This window comes from Neltuma alba, unplaced genomic scaffold (assembly GCF_004799145.2).
Source record: "Neltuma alba isolate B1F8T4 unplaced genomic scaffold, ASM479914v2 tig00011618_pilon, whole genome shotgun sequence".
Taxonomy (NCBI): domain Eukaryota; kingdom Viridiplantae; phylum Streptophyta; class Magnoliopsida; order Fabales; family Fabaceae; genus Neltuma; species Neltuma alba.
The window spans coordinates 176,515-192,108 of NW_021636269.1; the positions used below are offsets into that span (position 1 = coordinate 176,515).

At 31.2% G+C, this 15,594-nt stretch overlaps 1 pseudogene; it reads right to left on the bottom strand.

Annotated features, from left to right (window-relative positions):
* Nucleotides 1-10,820: 10,820 nt before the first annotated feature.
* LOC114715866 (uncharacterized) lies at nt 10,821-15,147 on the bottom strand (annotated as a pseudogene).
* Between the last annotated feature and the right edge of the window lie 447 nt (nt 15,148-15,594).

The following is a 15,594-nucleotide window of genomic DNA, read 5'->3' on the forward strand; positions in this document are numbered from 1 at the left end:
ACTCTTTTGCCCCCCCTGAATTATTAGGGTTTCCATGAACCACACCACGGAACATATTTGTAATTTTAATTTAGACATATGCATCAACTTTTATAATTATTTATTCTGGCCAAAAATAAGTTTCAACTTTAAACAATTTTGATGAATCTGTTCCCGTTATTGATAAAATATTTAAACAAGTCATGCCAACCAACTTCAGCTTATGTAAATATTTAAAGTTAAATTAAATATTATAACCCTTCGTAATCAAAGGGTTTTTTAAATTACTTTTTTGACCAAAGGATGATTAAATGAGTTACGTCCATATCAACAAAACGATATAGTAGTCCGACTTGGAACCTAGAGTTATAAAATACACCTCCGGTCCTTAATATAAAATCTTATTTGACTTTTATTTTGGTCCTAAATATAAGATCCTAATCTATTTTGTAAGATCCTAATCTATTTATATTTATATATATTTTTCAAAGTAGTCCTTCTAACAATAATAATTCTGACCAACACACTCAATTAGCAAGGATATTTTAGGAAAGACAGTACATATTTATTACAAATAACTAACTTAACTTCTTTTCTTAATCTTCTCAAATTAATCAATTAACTCTTATAATTAGGAATGGAGGTAGTATTTCTCTTCCCGAAAAGTTGACAAATTATTACTGATTTGAAGTGGAGGAGAGAAAAAAATATACTACATCTGGTGCTTAATATAAGAAGTAGTTAACTAATTTGAATAAATTCAGAAAATTAGTTAAGTTAGTTATTTATAATATATATGATAGTTAAATAGTTAACTAATTTGAGTAAATTAAGAAAATTAGTTAAGTTAGTTATTTATAATATATAGATGTTGTTTTTTCTAAAATATTCTTGTTAATTATATATCTTACCATTTAATGAAACATTTAATATGTGTAACTATTACAAGGATCACTTTGAGAAAAAAAAGATAAATATAAGAGACAAAGTGAATTCAAATATTATATTTATAACCGAATTGAATATCAAATTAACTTTTATATTAAGGACCAGAATTAGTATATAGACATCAACTTTTGATATACACAAACAACAACAACAATAATAATAAAAATAAACGTGTCAGTTTTCACTTCATATACATACATACATATATGGAATTAGTTGTCGAGTAGACTAATGTTGCATTTAGTGTGAATAATATGATAGAATGTGGTGTTAATTAATATATGTGTCTTGTTCTTTTTGTTTGTTAGATATTTGTTTGTTGCTTTTGTCTTTGGAAAACCAAACGAACATATGAATCTACAATTTGTATATCCAATTGGCGTGCCCACATGTTGCCATGAACACAACATTATAGCCAACAATAATCACTTTCAAGATATATGTCATCCACAAATACATATATATACTCATTCCCTTCTTCTTCAGATTCTTATATATGATTTAATTAATTTCATACATCGATTTCATCGCTTCATTTGTGACTATGAATAATTCTTATCCCGATTGGATTTGTGATTAATTAGTCCTCAATCTTCTTCTCCCCCCAGTTAATAATTAGAACTTTATCAATGATAAGAGTCTTGAATTTAATTTAAGGGGCCATAAAAATCAAGTTAGGCCTAAGCGGCAGTATATTAAGTAATGATTGAATTATGACCATGGATAATAATATTGTTGTGTTGGGCTAGGTACACCAATATTAGCTCAATTTTTTGTATTTTCCTGAAATTTGTGCGTATTGGCTAATGATAGGATAAGTGGGAGTATAATTAATTAACTTATACGAAGGAATAAGATTCTATGATTGGTTACTTCCTATAAAAATTGTGTTACTTTTCCCAAAATACTTCAGATATTAAATGAGAAATAAGGAGAGGAAGTAAAATTATGAAATTAACCGGACCAAGATTGAGTTTATTTTTATAATATTAACGAATTAATATTTTTTTCTTAATATAAGAGTTATTACTTAACTATCCTACTTATAATATTAAATTTTATATTAATTTATAAGTTAATTATAAAAAATATTTAGATTGGCTATCACAGTCGGCAGGCAGCATCGAGGCTATGGATTGGTGAGAACGAGGGAACTAGTAAAGAAGGTGAGGGGTAACAGAAGGAGGATAGACGAAGATGACAACTGACAAGAACCAATAGGTGGATGCCACGTAATTAGCCGTCAAATGGGCAGTTTCCGCCCACAACGGGGTGGGGTCCTGGCCGACTGCACTACGGACTACAGCTGTCACCATCGCCCTCCTGGTCATCCTCCCGCACAATAATATGCCCTCGAAGTTTTTATTCGGAACACTAGGCATTTAAAAGTGCTTTTTATACGAATTTATTTTAAAAATTTAAAATAATAATATTATCTTTTATTATTAAAAATATTAATATTTAATGTTATTATTTTAATAGTGACTATTAAATTTTTAATGGTAAAAAATAATATTACTAAGATTTCAAATTTTTGAAACGAATTTGTGTTAAAAAAAAACTTCCTTGTACCCAAATTTTTTTCTTTTATTTTAAAATATTTAAACCTTTGCTCTTCATTTTTACCCTCTCCCGCCTTTATTAATTTTGTTTGCCAACGCCTTCCTTTATTAATTTTCAAGCTAATTAAATGCCAACTTCGTGTTGTAGTATATATGTAAAATTTAACTTAATACAAGTGCATTAAAATCTCAGAATCGAGAAACATGAAAATTACTTTTTTTTCTTTAATATATATTGACATAGTTAGGTTCCTATGTCATGAAGAAACTGACGTGAAGTTAGAATCAATATCAAAATAATCAATTTGTACTTTTGTTGGTGGCATTTTCCACATATATTTTTCTTGCCAAGAAAAATAGACTGCACACGATTTCCAATGATTCAATTCAGACAAGGAATATACGTCTGATTTCATCAAAGAATAGAAGAGACACGTGAATTGATGCTTTAACATAAATAGTTTAGAACTAATAATAATCATCCCAATTTAATTATGCATGGGATCATCAAACTTCATTTCAGAAGAAAACTAAAAAAAAAAAAAAAACCCAAAATACTGTCTTAATTATTAAATTGAATAATTGATTTGGTCGACCATGTCATGATACTTCGGTTCACCATTAATAAGTGTAAGCTCTTATAATAAATTCAATTAATTAGGAAAAGACAGATGAGAAAGACAATTTAGTCGTAGCATATAGTATAATTATTTCGCCGAGACAAATAGTTTAACTTAACACAGATAACCCTACGAAAACTTTGATTAATAGACCCTACCAATAAAAAACCAATCTTGAAATATTCAATTGACTTGCCAAGATAATGATGATAGTAATTGGGTTTGAGTGATCACGTATTTAATTAACACTTCTTTAAGTAAGATTTCAAATTTGCGTATTGTACGTAAAATAAAAAACCACATTAAATAAACTTCACATTAGGGCGTCAATTAAATGTTCAATTGTCCTTGCCGGTGGAAAAGTTTTGCATAAAAAAAAGTAGTTTAAGAGGCAACATTATATTTTGATTTCTGTTAGTATCGGAATGATGGAGATTTAGTTGTGCTCACTAGTGAAGAGAATATGTACATTTAATAGACAGTTTAATATTGCATTATTTAAATTTAATTTAGACAGTTTACATCCCATTCTAGTTAAATTTTCATAGTTTCCCTTTTAATATACAATTTGACGGATGAAAATGTTTCAGCAATCATATTTGAAAATAATAATTATAAAAATGTCTGAATATAAACAGTAATTTTGAATATAGCTATCTAAACTAATTTAAAATGTTAAAAGATTTCAAAATTAAAGATACAGGAATAAGAACCACGCAAACGTCTCATATAGAATATTATTGGCTTACACTTAAGCACTGTTTTAGTCTTACTGGTCGTAACCCCTTCTCAATGTGATTTTTCACAAGATTAAAATATTTATTATTATATAAAGAGAATCGAGTCTCTTCTGCATCATTGATGCAAATAAGTATTTCAATATATAGATATATATATGATAACAAAAAAGGGAGACATGCATGCATATGAGTGAACTTGGTTAATTATTGTTTAGATTTTACCTTTTGATTATATGTATATGTTTTATTTATTGCTATCTTTGGAGTTTGAAGTGTCATTATCAAGCTAGTTGAAAGATACTAATCACCAAAAATGAATGGGTGGAAATTAATAAATGGTGGGGTACTTCACAATGAATTTGAGTGAAAGGGGTGAGATCATTTTCAAGGCATTATATTCTTAAATTGTCTTTGTCTCCAAGAGGGGTCCATTATTAATTAATAATTTAATAGGCTGTTTTTTTGTTGCCTATACATATATATTATTTTATTATTAATTAATTAATTAATGACATATTGTTTTGAACTTTGGTGTGTGTATTATATCATTGTTCTTGTTAGTGGATGGATATGTTGATTTGAAGCCATTATGTCTTCTCAAATTGCCATATCTATAATACCTACATCGATTTCCTTCCTATTTTTCTTTGTTTCATCTTTCTTGTTTGAAATACAAAGACAAACATATATTCAGAAAATAAATAATGAACTACACTACTCTCTTCTCTCTGTCCTTTTTTTTTTTTAATAATTTCTTTGTGCAAATCCCAATATTATTAATAATACACATGTCTCGATCACTTTCTCAGATGATCTTGTTTGAAAATTCTTATAAAAATAATTTCACCATCTAATTAATTTGTCGCTTGTTGCCCCATCATGTCATTTGATTTCAGTTTTAAAATAATAATATTTCAATCACGGCATAGTGAATCATGACTTGATATATAATAATATATTTATCGCAACAATATACATAATGATAACAAAACTAATATAAGTAACTAAAAACTCATATATCATACTAAAATAAACTAACACTACCTCTACTCCTTAATATAAGATACGGTTAACTAATTTGAAAAGATAAATAATGATTTAATTATAGTATATATTATATGATCTCTTTGAAATACTTATATGTATCATTAAATTATATATCAGTTTATAAGTTAAGCAAATTAGTTTAAAGAAAAATGATAAATAAAAATATTTGAAGTAATTTAATTAGCTTTACTAACCTTTCTTGATTAGTTAGCTGAGTCTTATATTAAATATGGATGTAGTAATGATAAACACATGTTAGCCAAGCATATCTCAATATTGAAATAATTAAGTTTAGAAGAGACAGACATGTATGTCTGAATCATCATTGCATCATATCCTCCATAACAAGGTTGTGAATGGAGGGGCTTCGTGCTGGGTATATATGTCCTTTTACTTGTTTGCTCCATAACTGGGTATTCAATAATGTGAGGGAACAAACTTGTAATTTTTATCATAAATAATTTACCAACAAATAAAAGTAGGAGTCTATGTGGGAGTATACTATATACTAGTATAGAGAGGCGAACATAATTTTCATACCAACAACTGTTGCGTTATGTAAAAGACCTTGTGTCTTAAAAGAGCTTCTTTTCAGTTAATTTAGAATATGCAATTTAAAATTGCATTAGAAATACTAAATACCAAATAGTTATTAAGAAAATGATAAAAGTAACCAAAAGAGCTTAACAATATACCACCTCTAGTTCTAATTATAAGATCTCATTTATTGTATACAAATAAAGTCTTGTAGTTAGAACCGAAATAGTAATATTCAATGCACATGAATGATTTCTTCTTAATGGGAGATATGCCAAATAGAAAGAGACGTCTGTCTATCAATCAGATCAAAAGAATTCCTTGGAAATGTTAATTTGTTCACTTGTTTCCAAAAGCTTTCCCCACTTGCAACCTTTCCAACCATATCTGGTTGGTTTTTGGTCTACCATTGGTTTCTTATCAACTTGAAAAGTCTGATCAAACCAAATAAGACTTTCCATTAATTACTTTAATAGAATTAAAGTTCACCCCATGACTAAAGGTAAAAGTTAATTAGTCTGTACGTAAGAACAAAATAATACCATTTTAATTCTTAATATAAGATCTATTTTATTTTACAGTGTAAATAATTCTGTTATATGTGTGACTAACAAAATTTGTGAACAGTAGGGAGGCAGGTGAGGGATTGAATTAGTTGAATGAATGCGTATAGAGTTGTATCAAAGGTAAAAGAGGACGAGTGAAAGAAAAGAAAGATATGAAAGAGAGTGTTTGGAAGTAGAAGAGAAGAAGGACAGGGGAGCGTGGGTTGTTCTCTGATCTTTGCTTTTATTTCTCTTCTTCTCTTCTTTTCAACCTTTTTCTCTTTACATCTTTTTGGTTGTAATGTATTCTCTCTCTCTTTTTTTGGAAGATGACATTTTATTAGTCTCCATGTGCCTCTCCATCCCCCCCCTACACACACACACAGATATAATATATATATATATATATATATATAAAATCTTCTCTCACATGAAAGACAAACACCCAAAAACTATGGGCTTATTCTCACCCACAACTTCATGTAACCATCATTATTCACCACAAGACTCCAATCGCTACCAAAAAAAATTATTTTTGGTATTTAATTTTCAAATTTATCCTTCTTACTCTAGAGGATTTATATTATTCAATGGTGATGAGCTTGTTGGACTAATGTTTGTAAGTGACATTTATTCTAACTTATTTTATCAAACTAAAATTTGAGTAAAAATTAATATATTTATATAATGTGATTTATATTTGGATAGATTTTTATAAAAAAATAATTCAATATAAACTAATTTGGATATTATATTAAAAAGACAGTTTTAGAAGATTTGAATATAAACAACAACAACAAAAATCTTTAAAACTTTTTTTGAATTTTAACTTGACTTTTGTCACAGAGCCATTTATCCCAAATTATGCCAAACATGTTTTTTCCTTTTAAGCTCGAACTAGCTTTTAAGGTTATAGAAGTCAGTGTGAGGGTTCTAAATGGAATCCCAAATTGAACAAAGCTTGATAATTACAACTTACAATTTAAGAATATATAAGGGAGTTGTGTGCGCATTTGAGAATGATATATAATAAGGTAATTGTGTGTGCATATGTAATACTAATTTTGAGTATTATTTATGACAAGGAGTAGGAAACACGAATAATTTATGAAGTCAATGCAAATATTGTCCGATAATACGAAATTTCCATGCTGCCTAAAGTAAAACAAACAAAAAGTGACCAAAAAGAAGTTATAAATGGTAACATGTCACACAGAAAAGAAAAAAGAGAAGATGAGAGAGATAACGAAGAAGGTGTTAATTACAACACAAAAGTTTTTCCATGAATTGACATATGCTTTGCAAGGAAGGATCCAAGGGTCCATGCATGAATTAATTGAGATCACTTTTCCTCTTTATTTATTTTTTTGCAGAAATTTTGGTATGATATGGTAATTAAAGTGACACGATATGATTTATGAGGAAAAAAAGTGTGGCCAACAAACCCTAATCATCAAATTGGAGGACCCTCTTTAAAATTCGGGGGCATAGTTTAGTTTATAATTAATGTAATTCGATTATTAATGGTGAAGAATTTATCTTCCCCATAGAACAAGCATCGTCAAACTATATATAAATCTCATTACTCACTCCAATACTTAATAAAAGAGTTAGCTGGGGGATTAGATTTGATCACAGTTAAATATAAAATTTTAATCACCTTTATCTATCATATTTATGTTTTTTCTTCAAACTAATTTATATAAGTTATAAATTGAGATTTATTAAAAAAATTATAAGTTGATACATAATCTAATATTAAGTATGTCCTGTTACAGTTGTTATAATTAACTAAATTATTTATCTTTCTTAACTTGCTTAAATTAATTAAATAACTCTTAGATTAACAATCCTGTCAATACAATTAAGTAGCAATGAATTTAATTTTGAGAAGCAAAGATTGAAGAGTGATGAGTGGAGAAAAACAAAGCATGTGGGTGGGGAAGGCCTATCTTTTAGATCCAAAAAGAGCAGTTTCGCTTGTGGAAGTCCAAAAAGTCAAAGGCATCAAATCTAAAAGATCAAAAAAGTCTCTCTTCCTTTTGCAAAAGCAAAAGCTCGATGTGTGTTCATTTAAATATTAAAAAAAACTAATATTCATATTATAATCTAATATTTCTAAATAATTAAAATATTGTAGCCTTCTTCATTTTGCGTCAGCAGTTAAAAAAAAGAAAGATAAGACTCAGCTTTCACTCATCATGCCACTGTCTTTCTTAGTTTGGAGATTTATATGTATCACCTTTTCTTCATCTTCTTCACTTGCCCCCTCTTATTTTCATGGGTTATATCATTAAACACACACACACAAACAAACCTTTAACTTAACTGCATAATTATTAATCAATAATCTTCAAAATTTATAGTTCAATATATATGCGTAAGGTGTGAATTTTGTATTGGTTGAGTAGTTAAAGTGGAAATCAGATTCTCTATAAGAAGAAGCTATATGGTCAAAAACAAAACAGAACATTGGATACTCTCTTATCATTTGAATTATACTGTTCTCCATTATCTCATGTTTGATTATATTTCTGATATAATGTCTTTACTCAACAGTTTGGAGAGAGATTTTAATTTTATCCAATCAATAATGTATGTAATGCTCACTCATACACACACTGGACTATTTTTTTCCCTTCTCAATCATTCGATTAGATTAGGGATATGAGCATTGGGTTTTTAACATTGAACTGAAATTAAAAAAAGAGGGAAAAAAAACCCGAATCGAATTAGCTAAATGATTTCGGTTTGGTAAACTCATTGAGTATGAAAATACTATCTCTGGTCCTAATTATAAGAGCTAGTTAACTAATTTGAAGAGATTAAGGAAAGAAATTAAGTTAGTTATTTATAATAAATAGGTGTTATCTTTCCTAAAATATCCTTGCTAATCAAGTATATTGGTTAGAATTATTATTGTTAAAAAGTCTACCTTCAAAAAATACATAAATATGAGAGACAAAGTAGATTAGGATCTTATATTTATTATCAAAATAAAAGTCAAACAAGATTTTATATTAAGAACCAAAGGTAATATTATTTGGACTTGAACGGGAATTCATTAAGACACTAGAACCTTTCGATTTTAACTGAATTTTTTTTGCATAATCAAATCGAAAACTGAACACCAAATGTCTATCAAATAAAAACTGAAAGATCAAAATGAATTCAGTTTGGTTTTCAGTTTCGATTAGGTTTTGCTCATTTCTATAGCTTATATTAAACCAGCGGATCATAGATTTCAAGCAATGCAAAGATGATGATGTGATTTTTATTTACTTTTGTTTGTCGATTTACTTACATGACCCACTTTTCCCCCTTATTCAACCACTTTCTTTTTTGTCCTCTCCATTATTTTCTTTACTCTGCATTATTCTAAAGTCACTTTTATAATTACAGAGAATTCAAATTGTGTCAAAAGCAAAACATATAATTGTACGTATATGATCTTATATCTGCTTATTGCATCTAAAATTTTATTGTCGAATTCTCTTTAAAACGAAGTAAAAACTCTTAATTTAATTAGATGTTTGAGAAAAGATATTCAGTAATATTGTAATTAAGAAACCCTTCTCTCTTGAGTTATTAATAACTGGAGCCAATCTTTTGGTACGCTCAACGAAGAGGGGTTCAATAGTATTTAATTTTTCTTTTCATTTGTTCAGTTATCTTTAAAATCATTTTGTTTCATATATATATATATATATATATATATTATTTTCAATTAAGTTTTAGGTGTTGTAATAATATGAATATATAATTTTGGGGGGAAGAAGAATTAAACTAGGGTGATTGGAAGGAGTGATCAACAAAGAAGGAGGGAAGAGATAGTAAAGAAAATGAAATGGAAGGCACTGTTTGGTTAACTTCCAATTCATCACACGTTTTCCTTTTCCTTTGTTGGGTTTCTGCCTTTTACCCCTCAATTTTTATGTCCACATGATAGTCTCGTTTTCTCCACATGATATATATATATAAATATATATATATATATATAAAATAAAGTTTTAGTAACATCTGTGCATGTCGCAATCACTGCCCCCCACAAAAGAACAGATTATATGTCAATTTTTATTGGGTTTACTAACACTATTTTTTTTTTCCTAGGCTTATGTGTGCTTATAGCTGTTGTACTCCTGTCGTTGTTAAGATCTAGCCTAAGATGTTTAACAAGGATTATTTGGTAATTCCCTCACGATTCATTAGATCTCCTTGATTTTTATGCAACAACGCCCCTGATTCAACCTTTTTAATTCTCTTTGTGAAATTGGTATCTTTTTCACCGAAATTTTATGCCAAAACGTTATCAATTTAAAGTTGTCTTCTTTCAATGTTCTCATGAGATTTCCATTAGAACTGTTAAAAAAAAAAAAGGATTTTTCTTTTTGGCTTTTGCCCTTTCCCCGCTTGTTTGACAATAACTAGTATGTAGTATTACTAGTAGTTCTTATAAAGTGCCCATGTTTTAATTAGATTGAAACCTTTTTATTTTTTTTTCGTTGAAATGAAACCTTTTTATTTGAAGCTACTGTTGTTAGTTTTGTGAGAAAACGTGGAAACTCAAACTTGAAACCTCATACTTAAGTGATCATAAATCAAAAGCCTGCTGGTTATAATAGTCCTCTTCCTATTCTAGGAAACTGGTTTTTGTTAAAACTATTTTATCATTTTAAAATTGTCTCAATTTTATTTTGTATAACTTTCTTTGCCACAAATTTTTTACCGTTACTTAAAAGTGAGTATCTTTTCTCCGTATATATAACAACTATGGATAAATTTTCAGAATAGTTTTTTTTCCCCCCCAAAAAAAAAAACCTAATATTGGTCTGGGAGTTTATAGCCTCGCTACAAAATCGATCAGTTGCTTCGGCTTCGAATTATATTGAAACATAAAACCTTTGTATATTTACAAAAAAGACAAATATATTTTATTTACAACACTTTTATCTCAATTTTGAAACTGTTCACCAGACCAAAAACCAATATAGTGGAGTCTCTGACCCTAAGTTAGAGGAATGAGCTTGGCATGCACGCTACTCTTCAGAAGCATCTGATCGTAGCTTATATGTTCGGGTAACTCGAATCTGCATCATAAGCAACCGTGTAAGAGAACTACAGGTTGATGCTTCATAAAATTTACAACATTAAGCCAAAGCCTCGTTGTGTCCCCTTGTATAATGCAACAAGCCATGCCTGCCCCATTAAACTCTCAGATATATTATGATGTCATTTATCAAAAGATTAATTGCATAAACCCAGTAGGGTTACATCACTAATAATATCAGACTATCCATAAATTAATATAAAGAATAGCCTTTTCATGCATCATCAGCACTGTAGTATGAGATGTATTATGATCATATTGAACACCGAACGGTGAACAGATGTTATGTTATATCTTGTTCTTTGTTGGCTAACATTAAGCTGATGTTTTAGAGGCAAAAATGTGTACAGGGTTGGATTCCACAACAGGTCCATTTAATTACATGGTACCGAATAAACTCAAGGTTAGGCACAACAATCGTATCAAGATGGGCAGGATGGCCAATCTAGGATCTACTGAAGCGACCAGCCTAAAAAGGAAGAACAGGAGCATCACTATTACCTGCGCCAGAGCATAAATTGCTCGCAAGATTCTAGCATAATCAGTTCCAAGCATTTGAATGACGAGATCTGCAAGAAAGGTTCCCCAAAGCCTGCACAATGTAAAATTAGACATACAATTAACACTTAGCACTCATTGAGGTGAAAGAAATCTAATCATTTAGTCCATCAATAACGATGTGGTTATCAATGTACAGGGGAGTATATAATTTATTGCCCACACCCACAGCTCAGATCAGTAGCTCATAAAATTTTTCCTCAGATTTGCAGCAATTAAGATCTCATCTTTCATTGACATAAAAGGTTAGTGAGAGAGGAAGAAAAAGGCGTCTGGATTAGACCAATAATATGTCATATAGAAATTTAGGGAAAATCATCATATTCCTCCAAACACAATTCATACAAATTTAAGACAACAACCTTCTTCAAGCTAAGGAAGCTGCTAATGACTGAAGTTCTAATAAACCTCTCTTGGAGAGCTTACTCCATCTCAGAATGTAAGAGAGCAGTGAAGTTGATATCAAGATGTCCATAGATGTTTCATTATTAGCCACAATTTTCATCATATAAAAGATTTTTACAAACATTATTCTGTGATATAAATTAAAATTCAAAAGGAAAACCAGGAAGGACAAGTTATAACAAAAATAAACAGCTTCAAGAAATTTTAGTTATGCGATGAGGTGAAGAAGATACACAGGTCCAAGTAGCGTCATCATGCTTCTGATGCCCACATATCTTGATGCAGCGCCAAGAAAACCCTAGAAAAGTTAAAAGTTCGGACAAGAAAGAATGGTTTAAAATTCAAAACTTGAATCCTCTTCTTTTTTGCACCAAATCTATGCACGGCAAAGAGATGCAAATGCAAAAAGTTCCAGTAATAGCATTATGCTCCAGTTATTTCAGAAATGTATATTTAGCTGGGCTGAACCAGGGAGCTGCATATCATGAAGGTATGAATATAAAATCTATAACAAGTCATATTATTTAATAAGTCATAAACATTAAAACTTCCTTGAGACTCTGTGCAAGGCATAGAAATGTGTTTAGTGTAGGTATAAAATTGAAGTATAATATCAAGTTTTAAAGTATCGTAACAATGAGATACATTAGAGAAAGCAAGTATACAGGATACACATTCAAATATTTTAAAATCTAGGCTTTTTGAATGGAATGCATCATAGTAATTACAACAATATATTAACAGATTCTTTCAATGACCGCTTCAACGCATTCCCATGAATAAATCATAAAACCTTAATTTTCAAACAAAAAAATAGCCAATGTCTGTCACCTGTTTTGCTGCAAGCAAGGCTGCCCGAGATTCTAAATTAAAACTGCTAACTGTCCACCCTGGAAATCATGGAGAACAGAGTGCACGTCAATGGTTGGGAGAAACAGATTTTAGGTTATCAAACCCCAGTCCCTGCCAATACATACCTTCTTCATTAACTCTTTCTTAATCTGGTAGTTAGCAGCTTCTCGAAGAAATTTCCCAGATAATTTTCTTGCTAACTACAAGATACCACCTAGTCATCAAAAGAAACGAAAGACCAAATGGCTTTCTATTGGAAACTAATTTAAGACAACAATAAAACAAGGATACCATTCTCTTACCAACTGATATATTTTTGTGAATGTAAATATACCACCACCCTTAAGAGGACAAGAGAAAATAAAGAATTAGAAGAGATATATCACCTTAAATTAAATCAAATCATTATGAATAAAAAAAGGTTCCATCTGAAGTATCTTTATGAACCATTTAAGATACCTTTAAAATCATTGACTGAAACTCGCCGGCACCAACTTTTACAGCTGCAAGAACTTGCGCTTTCCACTGACTGAGTTGGCCATCCTCAACATTAGACGCCGTGCCAAGATCCAATAAGTCTACAGAAGTTTCTGATTTTTCACTACAGAAATATGCAAGATTTAGGTCATTACTGTACATCTAAAAAGGAAACAAATGCGTATCCAATGAATCATAGAACATATGGTTCTCAGGAGTGGTTATCAGGAAAGATAAACTGCTGCCTAATAGTATCAGCATAAAATGGAGAGCAGAAAACACATCAAGTGTCAAAGGAATAGGCTAATTCTCGCAGCTTTAATTGGCAGGCCATCTTAAAGTTTATTGCAAGAAACTCACATGTCGCTTTGTAAAGTTAAATATGTCTTTGTTCTATGCAAGGAACAAAGGAGAACAGGGGAAGAGTGCCAGCATTGCGATAAAAAAGACACTTGTCATTGCCCATAAATTTACAAGAGAAAAGTGCAGGGTGAAAAATAAACTGAGCACCATTTAATCCGCAAAAAGAATTCATACATAGCTTGGGCTGAAAGATTGGTACCTTAAATCATCCTGCAATAAGTGAAGGAAAATTTCTACTTCAAGGTCTTCAGTTGACAATTTGCTTGAGCAAGGGATGCTTAATCGTTTCCTCACTTCAAGCAAGACATTTCTATAAGATGGCCTCCAGCCTCTACGAAGAATTAACCAAATTAAACAATTTGCCCAGATCAAGTATTCAACAACATATACAATCAATTTGGGAAAAAAAAGGATCCAGTGATAACGCAGCTAGGCATTCCTTCTTAAGCTAGGTAACAACATCAATGGCCCAGTGCTATACGATTAATTCTTAACTAAAGATTTGGCAGAGCCCCCCAAAAAAAAAAAGATTATGCAATCAGTAACCTTAACGTAGACCTGGCATCAGCTGCAAGAAATAAAAATCGCGACTCAAGAGCAGCTATATATTCTTCACGTTCTTGAAGGTCCACCCCAATCATTGCCCGGTCAAAGTCAGTTCTACTCGGGATTGATTTTAGCAAAGGGCTGAAGTAGCTGATACATGTAAAAAGAAAAACATTTATCACTATTCAGACACCTAGAATTACTTAAATTATGACCCGACACATTACTCTGCAAGAAATTCAAACAATTTTCACATTCCAGAAGATTCTACCCACCTTGGGCCAAAAAGGATTGTTTCAAGCTCATACAACTCGGAGTCCGTGGCGAGTTCAAGCACTGCGCGGAGCTCCGGATCACATGCGCCTGTAAACATGACCAGTTACCGCAACACCTCAAAAGAAATCAAAGGAGGGAAGACACAAAAAACAGAACAATAAAAAGAAAAAGCAAGCCACCTGGCCTATCGCTGGAAATTGCAGCTTGAGCATAAATTTTCGGCCCCCGACCATTATTAATACGCGCAGGCAGAACACAAATCTGCAGAGTAACAACAAATTTGATGTGTAATTAAGATGTCAAATTGATGGCATCATACTCTACATTTCACGTATCTCATGAAAATGTTCATCCATAACAATAATTCAGCTTAGTTCAGTGAAATAAATTCAGAAAAAGCATGTTCTTTTCCGGTTGTTTCCTTCAATTTTCCCAGGTAAACAGAGTACATATACGAAATGTTGAAGATAATGAGAAAGCGAAGAAGCTTACAGGGGAAGAGAGTTTAGAAGTGGAGGAAAGGAAGGAGACGGAAAGGTTCGGAGGCAGAGAAGTGGCAGAAGTCATCTGCTCCCCCGAGAAGCCAAAGCTCGCAGCGTCGAGCCCACCCATTCCCCGCGCCCAATGAAAATCCAACTGTCGGGTCGGGTCACACTTTGGGCTGAATTGGGTCACATTAGCATGAGGTTGGACTCGCAACCAGAACGACGAGATGAAGTTTACGAGGGACTGAGCGCCCGAGAGGCGACCCTTTTTGGTTAGGGAATTACAATCAGGTTCCGAACGCATTTAATTACTAAAGTTTAACAATTGTAATTAGGGCTGAGCAATGGGCGGGGTGGGCTAACCCGAAGGTTAGCCCATAGCCCGCCCATTTATTTATAAATGGGCATGGGCTAACCCATAACCCGGTAGTAGCCCATTTAGCCCATATTAAATGGGCTACGGGGCAGCCCGTTTGGGCTGACCGGGTTACGGGGTAACCCATTTATTTTTTTTATATATTTTTTTCAGTATAATTATTTTGTATAT